The following is a 27,578-nucleotide window of genomic DNA, read 5'->3' on the forward strand; positions in this document are numbered from 1 at the left end:
ATGCCAGACTTCCAAATATCTTAAAAAAAGCGAGTTTTTGGCAGGTTAAATTTAGCATAAAGCTGCTGGAATGATGCAAAATATCCATCAGTGAACAGATCCTTAAAGCTTTGGATCCCCTCTTTATACCATCTCTGAAAAATAGCATCATGTAAAGAAGATTGAAAAAAATGTTTGGATACAATAGGGTTTGAAAGAGAGAAATTATGAAATGCAAAATATTTTTTAAACTGCCCAAATTCTCATAAAATATTTAACAATTGGATTATCTATCTATATAGCATTTGTGCGGGAAGGTGAGAGTCAAGTTGGCGTCTCGGCGGGGAATGTGATTGGAAGATTGCGGGAGACTTAGGCCAGAGGCTCTGCTTCCCAAATGAAATGACAGAAACCAACTTCATGCTAGACCTTGTGCTGTGGTCGACCTCACTCCATCTTATTTACCTTCTGCAGTGCAAGGTCCACTGAGCTTGCAGCTTCACTGCTGAACCCTCCAGAAGTATCGTGGATCGATCAGCAAAACTCTGAGGAAGGAGGGCACCCACTTGATAATCCAGAACATGCCACCACTCACTTGGTTACCCCTCAGAGTCAAGGCAGCAAGTTTCAGGGTGCAATAAGGGATATTAACATCTAGACCATTTTAGAGTCGTGCCATTTTTGGCGAGGCCTGTGATTTCACTTAAATGGAAGGATGCTGTCCCCCACCCCCCACTCATGACCAGTATTTGCATCTCATCATGTTCTGTTTGAAGATGGAAAAGATTCATTATTCAATTAATAATTCTGATATAAGATTCCAGAAGTTATGGGGGTCATTTATGACTCACTATCTTACTTTATGATTTTACTCCAATGTAATTAAATTGTCTGACTCTTGGAATTGTGGAAAAGAAAAATTTTTTACCCTCATTTTTTTTAATATCAGTCATCGATGGCATCTGGCAAGGTAAGGGGGTTGAGCTTTTCTCTACTATTTTCTTCTTTCCTTTTTTTTAATATTATTAGAGCTTTTTTTCCTAAAAAACGTATATGCTATTTAGAATATAAATTATGGATTGATTTACAATTTTTGTATGTTAGTGATATACAGAATATCTTATTTAGTTTATGTAATGGTCCATACTATCTTATTGAATTGTACTCTTTGTTTGTATAAGTTCTTTATTAAAATCATTTAAAAAGTTAAAAAAAAAGAAAATAATCTTTACATAAGTGTGATGAACCTGGGAAAAAAAGAGTACTTTCTGTCAGTAGGATTTAAAAAACACCAGACATCTGAAATACCATAATCTGATAGAAAATAATGTATTAACAAAGCTGATTTACTTAATGCAGCCAGGTTAGAAGATGAATAATCTAGGATAGGGTCCAACCAGCAGTTGAAATCCCTGCCTAAAATAAATTATTATAAACTTAAATCCAGCAGGTAAGTTATAAAAAAAATTTTAAAAACATCCCGGATCATCAACTTTGGGAGCATAAACATTAGTGAAAACCACCACCACTTTATCATCTAATTTCCCTGAAACAATAACAAAATGTCCATTTGAATCCATATGTACATTGAAAGGAATATTCTGATGAATAAGGATCAACACCCCTCTAGATTTAGTTTGAAAGGAAGAATGATAGTGCTGCCACTTCCACCACAATATCAGTCGCGAAACATCACTGCCATGAATATGTATCTCCCATAAATATATAATCACAGCTTTAAGTAGTTTTAAATGTGAAGCCACTTTTATTTGTTTTACTGGACGAATTACGCCTTTCACATTCCAACACAGGAACTAATACAGGATTAGCCATGATCACTCAGTTATAATTCAAGTCACCTTTATTTGTTGTTAATACCATGTATTGCTCCAGGTCCATGGAGCAGATTAACATAAATATATAAGTAAAAATATTAAAAGACATATTCAGTAAAGGTCCACAGTACACGATCCACATATGTTCTGGGAATTCAGGAGTCAGATGGTATGGGGGGGGGGGGGGAAATCTTTCCCACTCTGGATGTAAGGACCTGAGTGATGCGGTACCTAGTGCCAGATGGCAGAAGTTTATGTGAGGGGTGTGTGAAGTCCTTCACAATGTTTATTGTCTTTCACCTGAGTCTTCCTTCATGGTTGGAAGGAAGATTCCCATACTTCATACTCCCAATAATCTTTTCTACTGACTTCACCATCCTATCCTCTGCAGGATCTTGTGGTCCGAGGTGGTACAGCTTCCAAACCAGGTGGTAATTCAATTGCACAGGATCCTCTCAATACATCCTCTGTAGAATGTAGTGAGGTTGGAGGGTGGAGATGGACTTTCCTCAGCCTTCACAGGAAGTAGAGGCGCTGCTGGGCTTTTTTGGCCATGGAGCTGATGTTAAGGGAACAGGTGACATTCTTCATCAAGTGCGCTCCAAGGAATTTGATACTCTTGACGACCTTAACGGTGGAGCCATCAATGGTCAGCAGAGTGTGGTTCTGTGCCCCCCCCCCCCACCCCACCCGGGCCTTCCAGAAGTCAACAACCATCTCCTTTGTTTTAATGTTCAGATGCAGGTTGTTGGCTCTACACCGTCTGTTAGCAACTGCACCTCATCTCTTACTGATTCTTACTATCATTCTTACTGATCAGGCCCACCAAGGTCATGTCATCAGGAAACTTGATGATGTGGTTCGAGCTGTATTTTGTTGCACAGTGGTGTGTCAGCAGAGTGAACAGCAGTGGACTCAGCACGCAGCCCTAGGGAGGGCCCCGTGCTCAGTGTGAGGGTCTTGGAGGTGCTGTTTCCGGTTTGGACTCTTTGAGGTCTCCCCAACAGGAAGTCGAGAATCCAGTTGCAGAGGGATGTGTTTAGACCCAGCAGGCTTGACTTCCTTATCAGTTACTGTGGTATGATTTTGTTGAATGCCGAGCTGAAGTCAATAAACAGTATTCAAACATGCATGTCCTTATTTTCCAGATGGGTGAGGGCTAGATAGAGGGCGTTGGCAACAGCATCGTCTGTGGAGCGGTTGGATCCTTATGCGAATTGCAGGGATCCAGTGAGGCACTCGAAGCACTTCATGATGATGGACATGAATGCGACAGGGCGGTTAGTCATTGAGGCAGGACACAGATGACTTCTGCATGGGGTAATTGGCAGCTTTGAAGCATGTTGGGAACACAGCACTTTTCAGGGAGATGTTAAAGCTGTCAGTGAGAACATCCACTAGCTGAGCCACACATCCCCTGAGGACTCTGTCAGGAATGTTATCCAGTCCAGCAGCTTTCCACGGGTTGGCCTTGCCTAACTCTCCTCACATTGGCCTCTGAAAGACACAGAACCTGATCATTTGGAGGAGAGTGGTAAACGCCAACAGTGAAATTAATTTCAGAGATTCCATTGTACATTGTTGACCCAGAGGACCCATAAACCTAGCAGCAATAGATATTCACCAAGACAAATGGTTACTTAAACAAAAGTAGCCTTTAATTATATTTAAACATTAAAACAGAATCACACTTTAACTTAACAACTAACCTAACTTAACCCCCTTCTAATTCTAAGCGTACGTGTATGTAATGTGTGTGTAAGTTCAGAAAAGTTATTTGGTTCACAGTCCAATCTCACTTCTCATTCCTCCAAGTTCACGAGTTGCAGGCAATTCTTATACTGTGCACAAAATTTAACATTTATTTCACCCATGGCAGTCTCATTGCCAAACTCCAAAACACTGTCCAACACGAGTGACTGAGTGGCCTCTTGTCTCAAAGAATTTTCCCTGTAACTTGTGATGACCCTCCCTTAACAAAACCATACCCTCTGACACAAACTATTTGAATCCATCCCTAATGTTTTCAGCAGGTCTGGAACCTTTCTGATTTCTAGATGTTTCATCTCTTTGAATACAGGCATCTAGCACTCCCTCCTTTCTTTTTCCTCAGCATGGAACAATCTCTTACCATATGATCAGATTTCTTTCAATTGTGGCAAAGGAGACTCAAAGGATTTTCCTTTTCTTGCTTCCCTTCATATTTACTCCTAGTACCACTTCCTGGTTTATTTTCTGACTTACGTGGATAGTCCATATCACCTTTTTGGAAGGTTCCATTTTGCACAAATTTAACCTTGTGGGTTAAAGCATACTCATCCACTAATTTAGCAGATTCCTGCCAAGTTTCCTCTCCCTTTTCATCCAAATATGCTTTTATATCATTAAAAACACACCTTTAATTTCCTCAACTAGCACCAGCTCTTTCAGTCTGTTATAGTCATCATTTAAAGCTTTTGATGTTCACCATTCGTCAAAGCCTTGACATATGGCAAAATCTCCTGCTTCATTTACCCAGATATGGGTCAATCAGAAATGACCATAACAATGGTCACAGAAGATCACCTGTCATTTCCTCCATCCAACTCCCACACTCCCAAGCAAAAAAAATTACAGTTATAACGTTTACTTCCATTTGTCTTCTTTTTTCATGCTGTCTTTTAATTTAAACACCCGAGTATCTGACAATTCATGGTGAGTCCATATATTCCTTCGGATTAGTTCTCATTTCAGTTTGGGCTCTTCTTTTTACCCACATGTGGGTAAATCCTCTGCCATTTGCTGTGCTCTGTAACAAATTTCCTCTCCACCACCTCCCCCGGCAAACCCACTATCTGAGTGGTCGGGTACCTCAGTATGCACTCATGGCTCTTCTGTTTAATTGCCCTTTTCACTGGCTCCAGTGCCTTCCTCGGCTTTAAGAGTGCCATACTGATATCGAGGTAGAAAGAGACCTTGTTCCCGTCTATCTCCACGTGACCCCCTCTATGTTTCATCCCAATTGCCACTGCCCTCAGTATCTCCTCTGTCCTGTAATAATTTTACTAAGACAGAGCGTGGTATCTGTGCAGGACCCAGTTTTGGGAGGAGGGACCTGTGCACCCTTCCTACCTCCACCCTCTCCCCCAGCACGCCTCCACCCAGCACCTTGGGGATCCATGTTTGAAAAAAGCTTATGGGGTTCTGACCCTCGGCCCCCTCCTTCAACCCCACTATTTTGATGTTTCTCCTGCTGAAATCTTCCAGGGAATCTAGCTTTCCTCATATCCGATCCCTTTCATTAAAGATTCAATTTTCCTTCCCATCCTATTAATAGTGGCCTCTGTTACTCCTCACTCTCTCCTCCACTTCTGATCTCCTCCACTTCTGATCCCCTTCCCATTGATCCTGTGAGGGGCCCGGTACCATACCCAACTTTGTACCCATCACCTCAGCCCTTTTATCCATGGCCAGGTATAGACTGCTCTACATGAGAGGAGGTGCCTGTATTACATCATGTGGGGAAGGCTCGGAGCCTCCCTGTGTGTTTTGCCTCACTAACGTTCTCTTCTTGAGCCCTAAGGCTCTTCGCAGACTCCCCTCTCCAGGGTCATTGCAACCCACCACCCCCCCCCCCACACAGTCCCCAAACTCCTTAGTGTCACTGCTGCTGCTGTCTTCTCCAGAAGATCCACCGCTAGACCCTCCACTGCAGGTCTGCTTGCAGCCACCCTGACGCTGCTCGAAGCCACCTCGTCCATCCTGCAGCCGGATCTGCTACCAGAACTCCTCCACATCGGGCCTGACTCTGCCCAATGCCTCCCGACTCGCGCTCCCCTTGGATTTGGGCAGACCCACCATCAGGACCCAGGTAAGTGCCACTTTCCTCAGGGTCGGGACTGGTGGCAGCACCCCCTGACCTCTTTACGCGCTGACCCGTGCTCTCCGTGGTGCTCCACTCGTCCGCACCCACTGGGACTGCCACTCGGATCCCGCACACTGGGACTCACGTGAGCGCCGCTCTTCTCAAGGTCGGGATCGGCAACGGCCTCCCCAGCTTCTTTACGCGCTGACTCGCGCACCTCTTCACGGCGCTCCGCTCCCCCAACCCACAGTCTTCATGCCCGCCAGAACTGCCGCTCTGCTCCCGTGCTCCACCGGGATGCTCTCTCCGATGCCCGCTCTGGGAGGGGGGAATACTGGACCTCTCTTCCCCTCCACCGCTTGATCCAGGGCTGCCTGCTGCAGTCTGACAGAGCGTCCATTGGAAGGGGGCGCTCTCTCAGCCATTTTCTTTAACTCGAGGCTCCTCCACACCAGGTCCCAGCTTCAAAGGCTATTCTCTCCCATTTTTCGACATGGACTTCCCTTTTTTTGTCATATTTATATTCTGCATGGGTTTCCACGTCTAATGGCATTCAGAAGTTTTCTTTTGCTAATTTTCATCCTGGCTTGTGAGCTCCGAGCTTCCACCTCCTATTCCCTCTACATCATGAAGCCTCCCCTCCCCCTCCACTTTCTTCTATCAGATAGCAGCGCAAGATGACTCAAAACAGCCAAATGTTTCTGTCTACAGCTTCACAGATCCACCTGCCTTCCTGCTTTAAACATCTCCCTGCTTCTATTCAATTCCTTCTTGAACATTTTTCTGATCGCATTCAAACGTTGTTCACATGGATCTGATAGTGAAAATGATTCCCAGCAAATTTGCTTGCATTCGAAGTGTGCCATAAATGTGCATGGCTAGCATATGCACCTCAAAGTCCCCTGCAATTATTGTGTATTGAAAGCTGTCACTGCCCCAACACAGACATTATACATTACACAGGGTGCCAATGCTGGAATGCAGGTCTTTTGACCTTGAATGCCGGATGGTGATGTAAACGTTTGTACTGACCCAGCTTTTCTTGATTCAGTTTGAATGCCCCAACCTGGGGTCGTTCACACGTCATTTTGGTGGAACCTCTGTGTAAAAGGGGTTTGTTGTTGAGGAGTCCTATGGTGGAGGGGTAGCAGCTGCTCCTGAACCTGATGGTGTGGGTCTTGTGCACCTATACCTCTTTTATGATGGCAGCAGTGAGAACAGAGTGTGTGCCGGGTGACGTGGGTCCATGCTCTCCGACAACAGTGCTCCCTTTAGACGTTCTTGATGGTGAGAAGGGTTTTCCCTGTGATGTCTTGGGCTGTCCTTTTGCAGGGTTTTAGCCCCATGGGTATTGATGTTCCCCCTACCAGACCGTGCTGCAGCCAGTACTGAACCTCTCTGTTCCTCCACCCCCAACATTTCCACCGTGTTGCTATGTAGTCAATGTTCTGATCCTTTTTTCATACTCCCAGCACAGATAATCTCCACTTTCTAGAATCAGGTCTCCACTGCTGACTTTGTGTCCAAGTAACTCCATGCGATGAGTCCAAGTTAGAAGCTATTATATTTAAGCTGATGTTCTGCTGTGTGCATGTTAGATGCTCCTTAGAATTCCATAATAGCTCAATAATACCCTGACTGTGAGTGAAATGGACTTGAGTAAATCTGCTGAATCAGCAGATGAGTATGCTTCAACCCACAGGGTTATGTTTGTGCCAAGTGTAGCTTTCAAGAGGGTTACATTTGTGCCAAGTAACACCTTACAAAGGGGCAATGTGAGGGTCACTTCAAACAAATCATTGTCCCAGTTTGTCGGTCGAATTCGAGTATTTTGCAGAATTTGGATGCGAAGTTGGCTCATACTTAGGAAAGCTAAAAGAAGGTACGAGAAAACTATGGCAAGCAGGGTGAAAACTAATCCAAAAGAGTTCTACAAATATGTTAATGGTAAGAGGAAAGCTAGAGACAAAATTGGTCCCTTAGAAAATCAGAGTGGAAAACTGTGTGTGGAACCTAGAGAAATGGGGGAGATATTGAACAGTTTCTTTTCTTCGGTATTCACTAAGGAGAAGGATATTGGGAGATGTGGGATAAAAAAAGCAAATTGGGTAAATATGGGGAATATAGAGATTACAAAAGGTGTAGTTTTAAGGCTTTTGAAGAATATAAAGGTGGAGAAGTCTCCGGGACCAGACGGGATCTTCCCCAGGACATTGAGAGAAGTGAAGGAGGAAATAGCAGAGGCTCTGGCGGTAATTTTTCAAATGTCATTAGATATGGGGATAGTGCCGGAGGATTGGCGCATTGCGCATGTGGTTCCGTTATTTAAAAAGGGTTCAAGGAGGAAGCCTGGCAACTATCGGCCTGTAAGTTTGACGTCTGTGGTAGGTAAATTAATGGAGAAAATTCTTAGAGATAGTACTTATAAACATCTGGATAGACAGGGTCTGATCAGGAGCACTCAACATGGATTTGTGGGAGGAAGGTCATGTTTGACCAATCTGATTGAATTTTTTGAAGAGGTGACTAGGAATGTGGATGAGGGTAGCGCAGTGGATGTTGTCTATATGGACTTCAGTAAGGCCTTCGATAAGGTACCACATGGAAGGTTAGTTAGGAAGGTGCAGTCTTTAGGTATAAATTTTGAGATAGTCAAATGGATTGAACATTGGCTGAAAGGGAGAGGCCAGAGAGTGGTAGTGGATAATTGTCTGTCAGGTTGGAGGCCGGTGACCAGTGGTGTGCCTCAAGGATCTGTATTGGGCCCATTGTTGTTCGTTATATACATTAATGATCTAGATGATGGGGTGGTGAATTGGATTAGTAAATATGCAGACGATACTAAGATAGGTGGAATAGTGGATAATGAAGAAGGTTTTCAAGGATTGCAGAGGGATTTGGGCTGCTTAGAAAAGTGGGCTGAAAAATGGCAGATGGAATTTAATGCTGATAAGTGTGAGGTGCTTCATTTTGGTAAGAAGAATCAGAATAGGACATATGTGGTAAATGGGAGAGCATTGAGAAATACAGAAGAGCAGAAAGATTTAGGAGTGACGGTACATCGTTCCCTGAAGGTAGAAACTCACGTGAATAGGGTGGTGAAGAAGGCTTTTAGTATGCTGGCCTTTATCAATCATTGCATGGAATATAGGAGTTGGGAGGTGATGTTGAGATTGTATAAGACGTTGGTGCGGCCTAATTTGGAGTTCTGTGTGCAGTTCTGGTCGCCTAATTATAGGAAGGATATAAACAGAGTGGAGAGAGTGCAGAGAAGGTTTACCAGAATGTTGCCTGGGTTTAAGCATCTGGAGTATGGGGAGAGATTGGACAGATTGGGTCTTTATTCTTTGGAGCGTAGAAGGTTGAGAGGGGATTTGATAGAAGTATTTAAGATTATGAAAGGGATAGACAGAATGGATGTGGATAGACTATTTCCGTTAAGAGGAGGAAAGTTTAAAACAAGAGGACATGAGTTAAGAATTAAGGGGCAGAGGTTTAGAGGTAACATGAGGGGGAACTTCTTTACTCAGAGAGTGGTAGCTGTGTGGAATGATCTTCCGGGAGAAATAGTGGCGGCGGAGTCAATTGTATTATTTAAGAAAAGGTTGGACAGGTATATGGATGAGAAGAAGATGGAGGGTTATGGGCATTGTGCAGGTAGGTGGGATTAGAAAGGGGTGTTTGGTTCGGTGCGGACTAGAAGGGCCTAATGGCCTGTTTCCGTGCTGTAATTGTTATGTTATGTTATGTTATCTTCAGCCCCAGGAAAAGGAACAAATGAAACAGCTGTAAAGGTTAAGGTGTTTTTGATCCTTAGTTAATTTTGTGCTTGTCTCTTTAAGAAAGACTATTGTTGTTGAGTTACCATAGTGACTATGACATAATACGTCGTAATTTACTCTTGGATATTACTGTGCAGACTTAGCTCTTGCATCTCATTCTTCAACGAACTATGAATGGATTGTGAACTCGAGATAATTTTCTTTGAATTCGTCTTATTTCATCTTGTATATCTCTTTAAAGTTGAATATCATTATATCTTTAAATACAGTATATGCTTTGTTTATTCATCATTATGCAAAATGTTTATCCATTTTAGCAACGCATTAAAGCGACATAAAGCTGTATCTACCAAGTTTGGTTTATTCTATTAATAAGATAGTAATTCAGAATACCATCGGTCACATTTCCTTGGAGATTACACAGTGTAGTGGCACACCTCGCGACGCAGGCGAAGCAGCTCCGTGTGTAACAGGCGCGGCAGCGTCAAGATGGTGTCGCCTAGTTCAGGCTCCCTTGTGGCCATGCGCATTGCGACACAGCCAACGTGGGGGTGGGGCTTGATGATCGCCTCAAGGCACAGTGTGAGCTTTTGAAATAAATCAGTTGGAAACGGAACTGACTCCAGCTCATGGTTTTTCTGTTCACGTTTCCCCTTCGTAGCTACCGCTACAACAGTTTGAAATTAGGAAATACTAGAACCTGGAAAGTGTTGCCTATAACAGCTACTTCTAAAATTTAGGAACCTGTTTCCAGATGTGGCGAAAAGGACCCCAATAACGTGTCATGATGATATTGTAGATGCCAAACCTATCAAACAACATCCATATCGAATAAATGTTGAAAAGTGCAGACTGGAAGATCAAGAGATTGAATATATGTTAAAGAATGATATTATTAGACATTCTACTGCAGATTAGTTTTCACTTTGTGTTCTGGTGCTTACATCAGGTGGAACAGTTAGATTTTGCTCTTATTTTAGGAAAGTTAATGCGGTAACAAAGACAGGTGCTCATCCTATCCCAAGGGTGGATGATTGTGTGGACAAGGTTGTAAAGGCTAACTTTCTTACGAAGATGGACTTATTTAAAGGTTATTGGTTTGTTCCCTTAACAGACACGGGTAGGGAAACGTATGCATTTGTGACTTTCTCAGGGTTATATGAATACAATGTTCTACCATTTGGAATGAAAAATGCTCCAGGGACATTCCAAAGAAGAATTAATTTTGTGATTCAAGATTTAGAGAACACAGATGCTTGTATTTATGACACCTGTGATGCACACATCTCTGAGTTAGAGAAATTGTTTGACAAACTTTTAAAATCCAACCTTTCTGGTAATTTAGCTAAAAGTGAATTTGACCATGCTACTGTGACTTATCCTGGTTGTGTTGTTGGTTAAGGCAATTTGGCGAAGGTTCAGATGATTTCTGAATTTCCCATTCCCATGGATAGGAAAGCATTTAGTAGATGTTTGGGAATGGTAGGGTATTATCGAAAGTTCTGTAAAAATTCTGCTGATATGCCATTGCCTTAACTAACCTTCTGAAGAAGGGTGAAAAGTTTGTTTCTGCACAATTTTGTCAGAAAGCAGTTCATAAACTAAAAATCATTTTATGTCACCAGCCTGTGCTTAAGTCACCTGACTGTGAGAAGCCATTTTCTTTAGCAGTAGATTCCAGTGATGAAACCGTGGGAGCAGTGCTATTACAAAGTTATGCTGGTGATGATATTGCCCACCCAGTGACTTACTTCACCAAGAAATTCCATAAACATTAGAAGAATTATTCCTCTATAGAGAAAGAGTTATTGTCCCTTGAACTGGATTTGCAGCATTTCAATGTTTACTAATCTGCACAGCTCAGGGACCACTTGCTGTGTACAATTCCTACAGGAATATGATTTAATTATAACTCATATTAAAGGCAAGGATAATGTAATTGCTGATTGCCTTTCACGATGTTAAGTTTGCATCATTAATAAAATGTTATATTTGTCTGTATTATATCATATAAATAGTGAATATATTATTTCAAACATTGTAGGTTGGTGGGAGGTATTACCTGCTCCCATTTTCAGTTCATTTTCATTTGAGTGGGACTGTTACTTTAAGAGAACAAACCAAGTTGAAAGCCCTGCAAGATGTAGAAGATTGCCAGTGAGGAAACAGGCTGGGGACAGAAATACTCAAATCCACTACTGAAGAGAGAAGCCGCCCCAGAACACAGGTACAGAGACCATGTGACCAATATGTTAAAGGAACAACCCATTGTTTGAACGGGCTATTTTAAGGAGGTAGCACTTGGAGAAGTATCTCTTTGAAGGGATACTGTGCTCAAGTAGCCTCGTGTGGATTTTGCTGATTTCTCTCTGTAAGGAGAATGAGTACACTCCACCGTGGCCAAAGGACAAGTTGGCAAGCTTGTGGAAAATCCCCATTTGGAAGACATGTTGTGAGTGCTAAGTTCAGCCTGGTCAAAGCCCTTGTGGTTCATACAAGAGGAGAGGACTAGGAACATAGGAAGTAGGAACAGGTGTAGGCCAAAAATGTCCCATCGAGCCTGCTCTGTCATTCAATATGATCATGGCTGATCTAGTTTATGACCTAACTCCACCTACCTGCCTTCTCCCCATATCCCCTAATTCCTCTATCATGTTAAAATTTACCTAACCGAATTTTAAATATGTTTAATGAGGCAGCCTCAACCACTTCCCTGGTTAGAGAATTCCAAACATTCACTACTCTCTGAGAAAAACTATTTTTCCTCATCTATGTCCTAAATCTACTCCCCCGAATCTTGAGACTGTGTCCTCTCGTTTTAGTTTCCCCGGCCAGCTCAAAAAACCTTCCTACATCTATCCTATCCATACCCTTCATAATCCTCTATGTTTCTATAAGATCTCCTCATTATTCTGAACGCGAGCAAATACAATCCTAGACGATTTAATCTTTCATCATAAGTCAACCCCTTCATCCCAGGGATCAACCTAGTAAACCTCCTCTGGACCGTCTCCAAAGCCAGTATATCCTTCCTCAAATATGGAGACCAGAACTGGACACAGTACTCCAGGTGCAGTCTCATCAGTACCTTATACAGTTGCAACATTACCTCCCTACTCCTGAATTCAATTCCTCTAGTGATGAAGGCCAACATTCCATTTGCCTTCTTAATAACCTGCTACACCTGCAACCTAACTTTTTGCAATTCATGCACAAGCACTCCAAAGTCCCTCTGCACAACAGCATGCTGTAGTTTTTCACCCTTTAAATAATATTCAACTGGCTGCCTAATGTTTCACTTGAAATCTCTTTGGCTTGGCTTCGCAGATGAAGATTTATGGAGGTGTAATGTCCACGTCAGCTGCAGGCTCGTTTGTGGTTGACAAGTCCAATGCGGGACAGGCAGACACGGTTGCAGCGGTTGCAAGGGAAAATTAGTTGGTTGGGGTTGGGTGTTGGGTTTTTCCTCCTTTGTCTTTTGTCAGTGAGGTGGGCTCTGCGGTCTTCTTCAAAGGAGATTGCTGCCCGCCGAACTGTGAGGCACCAAGATGCACGATTTGAGGCGTTATCAGCCCACTGGCGGTGGTCAATGTAGCAGGCACCAAGAGATTTCTTTAGGCAGTCCTTGTTCCTCTTCTTTCCACCTCTGTCACGGTGGCCAGTGGAGAGCTCGTCATATAACACGATCTTGGGAAGGCGATGGTCCTCCATTCTGGAGACGTGACCTACCCAGCGCAGTTTGATCTTCAGCAGCATGGATTCAATGCTGTCAGCCTCTGCCATCTCGAGTACTTCGATGTAAGGGATGAAGTCGCTCCAATGAATGTTGAGGATGGAATGGAGACAACGCTGGTGGAAGCGTTCTAGGAGCCGTAGGTGATGGCGGTAGAGGACCCATGATTCGAGGCCGAACAGGAGTGTGGGTATGACAACGGCTGTGTATATGCTAATCTTTGTGAGGTTTTTCAGTTGGTTGTTTTTCCAGACTCTTTTGTGTAGTCTTCCAAAGGCACTATTTGCCTTTGCGAGTCTGTTGTCTATCTCGTCGATCCTTGCATCCGATGAAATGGTGCAGCCGTGATAGGTAAACTGGTTGACCGTTTTGAGTTTTGTGTGCCTGATGGAGATGTGGGGGGGCTGGTAGTCATGGTGGGGAGCTGGCTGATGGAGGACCTCAGTTTTCTTCAGGCTGACTTCCAGTCCAAACATTTTGGCAGTTTCCGCAAAACAGGACGTCAAGCGCTGAAGAGCTGGCTCTGAATGGGCAATAATTTCTGAATGGGAAATAAGGGAAACAAAAAGGAACTCTGTGGTGACTGAAAGAAATAGGTTATCCTCTAGAAAACCCTGATGGGGCAAGGTTCTTCAGCAAGACACTGAAGTGGCTGGTTACAAGGAAACAGTTGTGGGTGTCCTGCAAACAAATCTCTCTCTGAAAACCGACAAGAACCTTCCTGAGCGGTAACCATTCACCTTTCAAGCAGCAAAGACTGGTGAACTTCAGAAATGGTAAATTCTGTGCACAGTATAAGAATTGCCTGCAACCGGTGAACTTGGAGGAATGAGAAGTGAGATTGGACTGTGAACCAAAGAACTTTTCTGAACTTACACACACATTACATACATGTGCACTTAGAATTAGAAGGGGGTTAAGTTGGTTTAGTTAAGTCAATAGTAATAAGTTAAAGTTTGATCATGTTTTCCTGTTTAAAGATAATTAAAAGCAGTTTTTGTTTAAGTAACCATTTGTCTTGGTGAATATCTATTGCTGCTGGTTTTATGGGTCCTCTGGTTCAAAGCAGTCCTGCAGATGTACCTCCACCTCCCTCAAACACACCTTCACCGTCTTCACACTGGTACTGTGGTTTTCAGTTCTCTGCTTGTACACTGGGAGTAGAAGTACAGCCAGGTGATTAGACTTGCTGAAGTGTGGTCGTGGTATGGCTCATTAGGTGTTTTTTATGGTGGTTGTAGCAGTGATCGAGTGTGTTGGTTCCCCTGGTCTCACATATGACGTGTTAGTGATAGTTTGTCAGATTTCTTCAGGTTGGCCTGATTGACATCTCCTTCAATGATCAGGAAGGCATCAGGATGTTTTGTTTCATGGCTGTTTATCAAAGTGCTCAGTCCCTCCAGTGCCAGCCTGACGTTAGCCTAGGACAGAATGTACACTACAACCAGGATGATGATGGTGAACTCCCTCAGCAGGTAGAATGGGCAACACTTGATCGCCAGATGTTCTAGGTCAGGGGAGCAGGACTGGGACATGACCGTCACGTCTGGGCACTACGATGAATTGATTATGACACAAACGCCACCTCCCCTGTTCGATCAGTGTGTTGGAGGGTGCAGCCCTTGGGCTGCAGCGTTGTGTCCGGAAGGTCCGCGTTTAGTCATGTCTCTATAAAGCACATCACGCAGCCCTCCCTGATGCTGAAGTTTGGCTTGGAGTTCATCAGGTTTATTCTCCAAGGACTTTTCGTTGGCCAGAAGGATGGTCAGGAGTGGAAGCCTCAGGTCCCGGCGTTTCCGCTTGACCTGGTGCCCCCTCCTCTGCATCCATGTGGTCGGATCTTCTTTACCTGTCCTGTGAATCTGCTGCTGGTAGTTCCCGTGGTGTTTAAAGCGTCTGCTGTCTGCGATTCCCACAAAGTTTAAATGGCCCGTTTTCTGGCTGTTTAAAACTCACGCGGCGGTGTTGTTGTTGCACTTGCTGTTTAAAGGTCCCGCAGCCCGACGGAGACTGCCGGTTCCAAGGTCTTCCAGCCTTGTGGAGGTGCAACCTGACCTCTTGACTTCTGATCTCAATACACCGACTGATGAAGCCCAGCATCCCCATGGCTGATAACTATTCTATCAACCTGTCCGGCTCCCTTGAGAGATGTATGGATTTGGGCCCGAAGCCCCTTGTTCATCCATGTTAATAATTAAGGATTTGGCAGGTTAGTCTTTCAGCCTCACTGTTTCATTTATTTTCATTTGTGGGATGTCTGAGCAATTTGTGAAGAATATTGTGACCGACAATTGAAAAAACAATAGGCGTGAAGGGTGCTGGTTTCCAAATACCTCCACTGCCCACACACTGCAAAAAGCATCAGCGTGCCTCCTTCCCCAAGGCAGACACTTGCTCTTTTCGAAACACCATCTGTCACTTCCAATTGAAAATTAAAGCAAGCAACTTGACCACTTAACTGTATATTAATCAACCACAACGGCAGTTTCACTCCATTACATTTCTGTGGCATGGATCTACGGTTTAAGATAATTGATTGATTCACAAGAATAATCAACTTGAAAATTCAAACATTGCAACAGTTTTTCATTTGTTTTTGCTAAATCCTCTATCCAGGCACCAATGTTGAAAGATATAGATGGAATTAATGCACAGAAAACTTAATAAGAATAAATGCTGTTCTCAACTTCTCAATGCAAACAATTAAAGATAAATGCTGTAACAATTTAGAATACAAATTCAATTTATTTTGCTTGCCTTGTCCAGTCGTGTGTTATTTTGCTTCATTCCATTTATTCACTCAGTTTCAGGTTTTCTTAGATGTTGAAAGGGGGAAGAAAAATCAGAATATGAAAATAGTTATTTTTCAAAAAGGGACATTAGTTTCGCAGTCACGTCAGAAAGCAAACATGCAATAAATCCAAGGGAAGACTGGTTCAGGTTCCCTGAATTGCCTTGCTATGATGTATGAGATTTCTCCCCTTGGCTTGTTGGGTAACGAGGAGGTCAGCCTTGAATCAGTTGGTGGTACTTGCAATCGAGTGAGAACATAGAACTCCACATCAGAGGAACAGGCCCTTCAGCTCTCGGTGTCATGGATAGAACATGTGAGCACGTCGTTTAATATTGAAGGGAAGCCACATTGTTGGGAAGCTTTCTCTTCAATGAGCTGTTAAATTGAGACCTCTCAGGTCGAAATGAGGGGTCCGTGGCACCAAAGCTTCAACATGAACTAAAGAGTTCACAGCCCAGCCCCACACTCCTCACCCCAATCCCACACAATCAGATTCAAGAACAGTTTCTTTCTCCAAACAATGATCACAGTAGTCAAATTATGTCTCCTTTTCTCTGCACCAATAAGTATTTTAATTTTATTTATACATGTGACTATTGTGTGTGAACGTGCATGCTCCATGGTCCAGAGAAATGCCGTTTGGTTGATTTATGTTCACACACTCTAATGATACTAAACAACCTTTCTCTGTAGCTCTGCTCTTTATACAGTATTTTACTTGCCGTACTATATGGGATGTCTAGCTGTTCTCACAAAGCAAACTTTCTCACTGCTCCTCAGTACATAAGACAAAGGAGCAGGAATAGGCTATTCAGCTCATCGAGTCTGCCCCACCATTCAATCATGAGCTGATCCATTTCCCTTCTGCCCAGCCTTCTCTTCAATAACTTTTGATGCCCTGGCTAATCAAGAACTTATCAACCTCTGCCTTAAATGTACCCAATGACCTGGCCTCCACAACCACCTGTGCCAACAAATTCCACAGATTTACCACCCTCTGGCTGAAGGAATTCCTCTGCATCTCTTCTCTAAGTAGACGTCCTTCAGTCCCGAAGTCATGCCCTCTTATTCTAGGCTCTCCCACCATGGAAAACAACATTTCTACATCTACTCTATCCAAAAACCTTTCAACATTCAAAATGCTTCAGTGAGATTCCACACACTACCCTCCCCACCCCCCCAACACATTCTCCTAAATTCTAATGAGTACAGGCAAAGAGCTGACAAACATATGATAACCCTTCTATTCCCGGAATCATCCTTGAGAACCTGCTCTTAACCCTCTCCAACGCCAGCACATGAGGAGCCCAAACTTGCTCCCAACAGTACATCCCTGTTCTTATATTCGATTCCTCTTGAACTGAACCAACATAGAGGTTGATCTGCAGGCTCTCCTGCATGAGGCCTCCTGGGGGTATTTGGGGTATTTTCAATATTCTACCCATTTAAAATATAGTCTGCCCATTTATTTATTTTTTTTCCAAATGAAGTGCATGACTTTCCCACTTATCTGCCCATTCTCCTAATCTAAGCCCTTCTGCAGCATCCCTGTTTCCTTCTCTACTGACCTGCAAACTTGGCCACAAAACCCATCACCTAAATCCTAAAATATACCCCCCCCCCCCAACACTGGCCCCTGGGGAACACGTGCGCCAATAACCTTGAATTTGAACATTGCCTGCTGCGTTTCTGACGTGACCACTTTTTAATGAAATATTGAATTAACAATGACGTTCTTAAGATAAAGGCATCCTGGGATGCAGAAGTTGTGACCGACTTGAAAGGTTTTCCTTCCGGGGAAGAGGAGGGAACAGGAATGGACTCTGCAATGAAAAGGCCTTCACGACTCAGTTAATCTGCTGCATTCCTAAACAGTTTCGTCTAGTGAAATCCTGTCGCATATGACATAATTGAGATGGAGCTGGGAGTCCACCTGACTGGCAGAACCTATTTATAACAATGAGAAAAATTGTGAGGCAGGGCATTGCAGTTCAACGGCCACAGATCCTGTCTAAAAGAAATGACAGAGCAGCACACACCTTTGGTTTCTGTGCAGCACTGCCCTGCTGTGATGTCATTTCATCTGGTTATCCCTGACTGACAACTTAATGTTCGGTCTCAAAGAAATAGCTTTTTAAATGCTGTGTTATTGAATAAAGTCACTTTTACAAAAATCATTGAAGTGAGAACACTCCTCCATGGGAATGGGAAGCTTTCCTAAATTAGAGTCACTGTGGTGGGGTGGTTAATCATGCCACCGCCCATACCCAGTAAGTCTCACAGTATCCTGATGCCCCATTAATAACTTCAAAGACTAGACCAGAGGGTCTCAACCTTTCTCTTCCCACTCACACCCTACTTTAAGTAATCCCTCTGTCATCAGTGCTCTGTGATTAGTAAGGGATTTCTTCATGTGGGATGTGGGTGGAAAGAAAAAGTTTGAAAACCACTGTTTTAATCATCCCTCATTGACTCGTTATGTGTACGGTTTCATAACTCCAAAGGAAATAGGCCAATGCCAAATATTTCAGTAACAATTGGGTCTAGAGCAGTGATTCTCAACCTTCCCTTCCCACCCACAGACCACCTTAAGCAATCCCTTACTAATCACAGAGCACCAGTGACATAGGGATGACTTAAAGTGGGATGTGGGTGGAAATGAAGAGTTTGAAAACCACCATCCTGGATTATACCACTCACTTTCGAATGAGGGAGCAATGAACACTGGCTAATTAACAACCTACACGTCTTTGGGATGTGGGAGGGAATTGGAGCATCCAGATGAATGTGCAAAGACCCTCACAGAAGGCATCGTCCAAGGACGGGATCAAACCCAAGCCTCTGGAGCTGAGAGGCAGAGACACGAGCAGCCGTGTCACTGTACGACCTGGAAGACAAATCAGAAAGTCTTGTATACAGTTTGCAATGGCCCAACACTTGGAAATATTTAGACAAAATGTTAAATCACAGGCGTCCTGAAGAACTCACGTCAGCGCCTCTACTTCCTCAGGGTTTGGTTTGATGTCAGAAACCTGGGCAAATTTCTAGAGGTATGGTGGAAAGTGTGCTGACCGGCTGCATCACAATATGGTCTGGGGACACCAATACTCCTGAGCATAAAGCCCTGCAAAAGGTAGTGGACGCAGCCCAGGACATCACAGGCAAAACCCTCCCCACCATAGAGAATATCCACAGGGCCGAGGAGCCACACCACCCAGCACACACTCTGTTCTCGCTGCTGCCATCAGGAAAGTAGTTTAGGTGCCACAAGACTCGCACCACCAGGTTCAGGAATAGCTGCTCCCCCTCCACCATCAGACTCCTCAACAACAAACTCAATCAGGGGCTTATTAAGGCACTTGTGCACTTTATTGATTTTCTTTTTGTTCTCTCTGTATTGCACAGTTTGTTTACAGTTCTTTGGGTTTTTTTTTTAATATTTTATTTTTGGTTTTCCAAAGACTCATGCAAATCCAATAAACAGAATTTTACACTCTCTTTCCATGTAATATGATTTACCCCTCCTTACATCCTCCCCTGCCTACCCCTTAAATTAAGCAAATACAAAATTACAGACATAAAAAAACCACCTAAATACCGACAAAGACAACAACCCCCTCGAAGCTGGAGGACCTCAGATATTAAATAAGCACACGTCGTCTGCACCACGTTCCTCATTTCATACTCTTAATCCATTACCTGCTGGGATGGATTGTTTTCTCTTATTCGGTGGGGGGGGGGCGGGGGGGGAGGGGGTGTAAATTATATCTGTGCACCCACATATTCTCAGATATGGGTCCACACTTCAACGAATGTGTCGTATCTCTTCCCCAAATTGTAGGTGATTTTCTCCAGGGGTATGCAATCTTCTTCAGCATGATGCTGAACCAAGCCATGAAAGACCCCAACAATGAAGACGCTGTTTACATCCGGTACCGCACGGATGGCAGTCTCTTCAATCTGAGGCGCCTGCAAGCTCACACCAAGACACAAGAGAAACTTGTCCGTGAACTACTCTTTGCAGACGATGCCGCTTTAGTTGCCCATTCAGAGCCAGCTCTTCAGCGCTTGACGTCCTGCTTTGCGGAAACTGCCAAAATGTTTGGCCTGGAAGTCAGCCTGAAGAAAACTGAGGTCCTCCATCAGTCAGCTCCCCACCATGATTACCAGCCCCCCCACATCTCCATCGGGCACACAAAACTCAAAACGGTCAACCAGTTTACCTATCTCGGCTGCACCATTTCATCAGATGCAAGGATCGACAATGAGATAGACAACAGACTCGCCAAGGCAAATAGCGCCTTTGGAAGACTACACAAAAGAGTCTGGAAAAACAACCAACTGAAAAACCTCACAAAGATAAGCGTATACAGAGCCGTTGTCATACCCACACTCCTGTTCGGCTCCGAATCATGGGTCCTCTACCGGCACCACCTACGGCTCCTAGAACGCTTCCACCAGCGTTGTCTCCGCTCCATCCTCAACATCCATTGGAGCGCTTACATCCCTAACGTCGAAGTACTCGAGATGGCAGAGGTCGACAGCATCGAGTCCACGCTGCTGAAGATCCAGCTGCGCTGGATGGGTCACGTCTCCAGAATGGAGGACCATCGCCTTCCCAAGATCGTGTTATATGGCGAGCTCTCCACTGGCCACCGTGACAGAGGTGCACCAAAGAAAAGGTACAAGGACTGCCTAAAGAAATCTCTTGGTGCCTGCCACATTGACCACCGCCAGTGGGCTGATATCGCCTCAAACCGTGCATCTTGGCGCCTCACAGTTTGGCGGGCAGCAACCTCCTTTGAAGAAGACCGCAGAGCCTACCTCACTGACAAAAGGCAAAGGAGGAAAAACCCAACACCCATCCCCAACCAACCAATTTTCCCCTGCAACCGCTGCAATCGTGTCTGCCTGTCCCGCATCGGACTTGTCAGCCACAAACGAGTCTGCAGCTGACGTGGACTTTTTACCCCCTCCATAAATCTTCGTCCGCGAAGCCAAGCCAAAGATGCAATACTGTATTTCCATATTCCATCATGCAATGTTTAGCTGGGAGTCAAACTTCTACGTAACCACTATATACACTTCCTGGCTACTGACAAGACAACCGTCACAAACTGAATTGTGTGTTTGGACAGTCTAAACTGCACTTATCCAATGTCCCCTAGAAGGTACAACTCTGGATCCAGTAGAAAATCCACCTTTTAAATTTTTTTCAGAGGTCTTCCCAGTAGGATCTCACCCTTGTACAGAGCCAGGTGGAGTGGGCAAAGGTTTCTACCTCCACACCGCACCTAAAGGACATTTCTGGCTTTGACTTGTGTAATTTTAATCGGTGTATGGTATAGCAGATGCAAGAAATTATAGCCATCAGGCTATTCAAACACAAATCTTCCCACCATCGTTCATCAATTGTTATTCCCAAGTCCAACTCCCATCTTCCCCTTGACTGATGTAAGCCCGGCTTCGGGCCTTCACTTTGGATTATACATCCTAGAAATAAATTTACACACGATCCCCTTTCTTATTAGAGCCTCCATGTCACTGCTGTCAGGCAGAGGCATTGCTGGTCCCAGTGTATCTATTAGTAAAGATCTCAATTGCAGAAAGCAGAAGAATGTTCTATTCAATGACTCATATTTAGTCCTCAATTGCTCAAATGACATGAGCTGCCCTTGATAGTAACAATCCTTGATACACCCGATCCCCTTCTGACACCAGGTGTCCAGGATTTTATTGCCCAGAGTTATAGGTATTAAATTGTTCTGGGTCAAGGGCATTTTAACCCCACCCTCAATCCAATACATCAATTTATTCTTTGCCACGTCTGGCACACATGTCATATAAAGAGGTTACCTGTTTTTTTGGAAACTGATTTTTCATCCCATTTATGTATAAACTCTCCTGCTATCTTTTCTCCTATCATATGCAACCTGATTTGTCCCTAAGAAGGGAGACCCCCTCCCTCAAAAAAATGAGGCCACAAACCTCGTCTGGGATACCCAGTAGTATTTTCTTTTACAATCTGGCACTTTAAAGCCCCCAAAATTTATATTCTTATGTCAATTTTTCCATGGAGACTCTAGACACCTTATCATTCCACAAAAAGTTTCTGGCACATCCAATGGAGTATTTTAAACCAGCATTGTGGCAACAAAATGGGCAGTGTTTGAAAAAGGTACTGTAGGCTTAGCATCACCTTCATTTTTACACAGTTTATGCCCACCAACATTATGGGCAGAGGTTTCCATCCAGCCAGGTCCTCCTCGATCTTCAAGAGCAGAGGAAGATATTTTAATTTGTGTGTTTTATATATATAAATATATATATATATATTTGTATATATGTGTGTGTGTGTGTGTGTGTGGGGGGGGGGGGGGGAGGGGGGTGGTAGGTATTTATCCACTCTTACCCCTAAGTATTTAATGCCTTCCTGCAGCTACGTGAATTGGCTTTCCTGTTGATAGAGTCTATAATCTCCTTTTATCCAGATTGATCTTATACCCAGATATCTTCCCATAATCCTCCAGTATGGTCCTCAGTTTGGTCAACATCCCCCCCCCCCCCCCCACCATGTTCCGTCAAATACATTGTCAGCAAAGGTTGATTTTGTGTTCCACCTGATCCATCTTAAACCCCTTTATGTCTGGATCCCGCTGAATGAGATTACTCAGCGGGAATACTGGAGACATCTGCCCATTTGTGATGATTTTAGCCTGGGGTTTATAATGCAATGTCCTCACCCCATTGATAACTGTTTGACCCAATCCAAATTTCTCCAGCGTCTTAAACAGTAAGTCCCACTCCAATCTATCAAGGGCCTTCTCCACATCCAGTGATATGGCCACTCCAGGTCCTTCCCTGATAGTGCCAGGTGTATTATATTGAGCAATCTGGCTACATTATCTACTGATTGCCTCTTAAAACAAATCCAGCCTGATCTAGGTTTGTTAATTTTGGCAGATGTTTTGCCAACATATTGGCCAATATTTTTGCTATAATTTTATAATCTACATTCAATAATGATGTAGGCCTATAGGAGGAGGGTCCCTGTCTTTCTTCTGGATCACCATAATGATTGCTGTTGAGAAAGGATCCAGGATGATACGAGTTTCTGTCACTTGATCCACCTTCATAAGGAGGGGCATTAAAAGGTCTTTGAAATTTCTATAACATTCGACAGGGAAACCATCTTCTCCCAGTGATTTACCCACCTGCAGAGTGATCAGAGTATGTTCGATCTCCCCTCTAAAGAAGGGAGCATCTAACTCAGTGGTTCTAAAAATTTTTCTTTCCACTCACATCCCACTTTAAGTATCCTCCATGCCATCAGTGTTCTGGGATTAGTAAGGGATTGCTTAAGGTGGGGTGTGGGTGGAAAGAAAAATGTTTGAAAACCACTGTATTAATTGTATCTCATTGACTTGTTATATGCATCATTTCATAACTCCAAAGGAAATAGGCCAATTACAATTTGTTCCAAGCAAAATATTTCACTAAAATTGGGTGGTTCTCAGTGGCAAAAAGGTTCTCAACTTTCCCTTCCCACCCACATTAAGCAATCCCTTCTAATCACAAAGCATCAATGGAAGTGGAAAGAAAAAGGTTGAAAATCACTGCTCTAATTCCTCTCAATCCAGATTTGATAGTTCCAATGAAAGCAAAAAATCATCTATTTTGGCAGAGTACACCCACCCCCCCCCCCCCCCCACCCCCTAATTCTGATTTCTACAGCCCTTTATAGAACTTTATAAATGTATCATTTATTTATTTTGGCTTATATGAAATCTTGCCTTACCCATTTGAATCATATTAATGGTCCTCAAGACCTCTTTTGCCCTTACCTGCCAGGACAGGACTTTATGGGCTCTTTCCCTGAGTTCATAATACTGTTGTCTCGATCTTAAGATCAGCTTCTCTGTTTCTTATGTCTGCAACATATTGCATTTGATCTTTTTATTCAGTAAATCCTTATATATTTCCTCAGACCCTGAGCTTTGATTAATCTTTTTCCAATGGACCTGTTCCAAATTATTAATTTCCTTCATATATCCCTTTAATTTATTAAATTATCTGGCTCCGTAAATAAGCCTTCAACATGTCCCAAATTTTAAAAAAAATTGTTGTCAGTAGAAGGGCAGTTCATCTCACAGAACAGTTTTATCTGAGTTCTAACAAAGTTACAAATTTCCAACTTTCTCAACAGCAATGGATTTCGGGGCCATCTATACACCGTAGCCTGCTTATCTAGCATCATGATGGACAAAGTCAGGGGTGAATGGTCTGACTGCAGCTGAGCCATGGACTCAGTCTCCACTATCCTACTTTCCAACTGGGATGATGCCAGAAAAAAAAATCAATTCTAGTGTAGGAATTGTGTTGCCACGAGTAAAAGGAATAATCCCTTTCTCTTGGATTCATCCTTCTCCTAGTGTCAATGAGATTCAAATCTTTCATGAAGGCCAGGGCAGGCTTAACTGCTGTGGGTGTCATCACTTTCTTGGACTGACCTATCCATATCCTGATCCAAACAAAAATTGAAATACCCTCCAATCAGTATATTCTCACCCACCCACCCCCTACCCCAGATACTTTCAAGGATATATCTCGTTTAAATTTTTCATCATCAAAATTAGGGGCATATAAATTCCCAGGTAAGTGTCCAGATTCTGAGTACATTGGACAATGCATCATCACGCATCTCCCTGCCGGGTCAGCGACGACCCCCAGACTGTTACTGAAACCTTCTTTCCTCTTAGGATTGCCACTCCTCTGCTCTGGAATTGAAGGAAGATGCTACCACCCAACTGACCCATCCCCTTTTTAATTTGAAATGTTCCTGGCACGTAAGATAGGTTTCCTGCAGGAACATTACCTCTGCTTGCAGCTTATTAAGGTGTGCTAAGACTCTTTTTCTCTTAATTGACCCATTTACATTAAAACTTATAAAAATTGTTTTACCCATCACCCCAGTGCCTTCCCATCTTCCTCTCCCTGCCCCTTCTTGACCTCCAATACTTATCTTTCATCTCCTTGGTCTCACGTTGACCCCTGGCGCCAGATGCTCATGTGCAAAACGAATCCTAAACAAGTTGATAAAACCAATAATTCAAAAGAATAAACAAAAAAACCCACATGGTCCCTCCTCCTTCCCATCATTCCCCCACTCCTACCTTTCCCCATGCCCTTATCCTCTACATAGATGCCAACTCCCTATTATTTCTGGAGCATGCTGATGGCTCCCATAAACCTCCCACCCCCCACGTCCTCCACCAGCTCAAAGCTCCACACGTACCTGTCCTTTTAAAAATTGCAACCTTTGTGATAAACAAGTGTAACCATTTCCCCACTTTTTAAAAAAAAACAATTATATGTACATTATGTACAGCCAGATCCCTTCCTATCATTGTTAGCAACACTTTCTAAATCCTAATATTTCCCAATTTCAAAATGTGTCATCTTCAAAGAAACATGAGTGACAATATTACAAATTACTATTGTTTTAATCCAATAAACCAAACTTTGTAGATGCAGCTTTAAGTAGCTTTAATTCTATAATAAATACGAGTTTACGCATGATACAATATAATTGGTTACACAGACTATATATCATGCCCCAAAAGTTAAATAAATGGGATCCAACATTATCAGATAGATGTTTTCGCTGTAAGAAGGAAACGGGAACAACAGTACATGCAATTTGGGCATGTGAGAAAGTGAAAAATTTTGGGAAGATCTAAATGAGATATTAAATAAAATCTCAAAAAGCAATATACCAAAAAATCCAGAGATCTTTCTTCTAAGTAATATAAGAAGTAAAGAATTAGGCCTTAAACTGGATGAAACACAAAAATGATTTATTATGGTAGCCTTAGTTGTAGCAAAAAAATGTATAATGTCAACTTGGATATCAGAAGAGAGCCTGAGAGTACAGGAATGGTACATGAAAATAAATAAATGTATTCCATTGGAAAAAAAATAACATATAATTTAAAAAATAAAGTCACATCATTTGAACAAATTTGGGAACCATACATGGAACACAACAGAGAGGGCCTACCGCGGACCTCCACCCCATAAAATGATAGAATGAGAAGAAGACGAAATAAACTGACCCAGTGTGTAAAAGTAGATGACACAATTTTCTTGTTTATTTTCATTATGTGATGACATTCTTTAATGGTTTTATTTTGTTGTACATGTTGAATGTTTAATGGGTTTGGAGGGGGGGGGTGGGAAAGAGGGAGGGAAAGGAGGGGGGTAAAAAGGGGAGAAAATGACACTGTATCTTGAAGAGGGAAATGTTTGTGTGTATTTTGACTAATATGGTTCATAGTGTGAAAAATAAAAAAAAATTTTTTAAGTAGCTTTAATTCATTGATAAAACAGATAAACATTTTGCATAACTTTGTATTAAGATTTTCATAATGATGAATAAACAAAGCTTACTGTATAATGATATCATGATATTCAATTTTAAACAGATACAAGACAAAATAAACAAGATTAAGACAAATCAAAGTATCTTGAGCTCATATCTCATGATTCGTCAAAGATTGAGATACAAGCTCCCCGTCTGCTCAGATATTGTGGCATATGACATCATAGTCCCTATGGTAACACTACAAACAAAAACTTTTCTTAAAGGAAAAGGCACAAAATCAACAAAAATCAAAAACACAAGGTTTTTAACCTTTACAATCATTGACCCACCACCTCTTTATCTTCCTTGGGGATCCTCCAGGACTGCAACTAGTCTCTTAGAAAAACTCACTGCCTCTATCTTCTGAGAAAAACTCCTCACCCCAGACAGTAACACTTTTAAAGTCACTGGATACACTAATGCAAATCCAATATCTTTATTTTTTGCCATATCATATTCCTTCTGTCTTTTTTACCAGTTCTTCACATATCAGGGGGAGAGAAAAAAGAACCCTCCCCCCCCCCCCCCCATCTTCTAATGGGCCACCTCTGTTTCTTGCCCACCTTTGGGTGCAGGATCCGTTCTCTATCTTGGTATCCCCGGAGTCTTACGAGGTCTACCTGAAGTTCCTCTCCTCCCCTTTCCATACCCAATATCTCAGGGATCCACCTTTTTAAAAAAACAATGGAGTATTTCCCCTCCAAGTCCAACAATTTTAATATTATTTCTCCTGTTAAGGTTTTCTAACATACCTAGTTTATCCCAAATCATTTGGCTTTCCATTACCCCTAGGTCTCTATCATTCTCGAACCTTTCTACACTGTCCTCCATCCTATTGACTCACCATAATTCATCCTTCCAGATACCTTGCCCATGGACCTCATGAATTCCCCTATTTCTGATGTTAAATCTTTTGAAACATTCCTCAGTCTTTTTTCAGAGACCTCAACCAGTGCCTCCATTGTCTTCATGATGTTTTCCATGGAGGGCTCCAAGCCTCCTCCTTCTCTCCTCCCTGTTCCCTTCCTCTCCCCTACCCATCATGACAGGCCTCCCAGTTGACCACTCTCCCCCTTTCCTTCCATGTTGCTCCAGACACTCCCCCCTGATACGCCACTGCTGCCTCCAGGATGTAGGTAAGGCCGCTCTCCCGGTGCAGCCTGGTCCTCCACCCTCACCTCAAGATGC

General features: G+C 43.1%; 1 protein-coding gene across 2 annotated transcripts in view; it reads left to right on the top strand.

The window, feature by feature from the left end:
* The window catches only part of mettl21a (methyltransferase 21A, HSPA lysine), a 67,300-nt gene that overhangs the window by 22,182 nt on the left and 17,540 nt on the right, over positions 1 to 27,578 (top strand). The window contains exon 5 of one of the 2 annotated variants that reach the window (XM_069933896.1): positions 282 to 8,090. The exons of the other annotated variant lie outside the window; for it this stretch is intronic. The gene's annotated coding sequence lies outside the window, so the exon portion shown is untranslated. Of the gene's footprint in view, positions 1 to 281; positions 8,091 to 27,578 lie in introns of those variants that run through there. 2 annotated transcript variants of the gene reach the window in all.

Source organism: Narcine bancroftii, chromosome 4 (genome assembly GCF_036971445.1).
Source record: "Narcine bancroftii isolate sNarBan1 chromosome 4, sNarBan1.hap1, whole genome shotgun sequence".
In the NCBI taxonomy this organism is placed as follows: Eukaryota; Metazoa; Chordata; class Chondrichthyes; order Torpediniformes; family Narcinidae; genus Narcine; species Narcine bancroftii.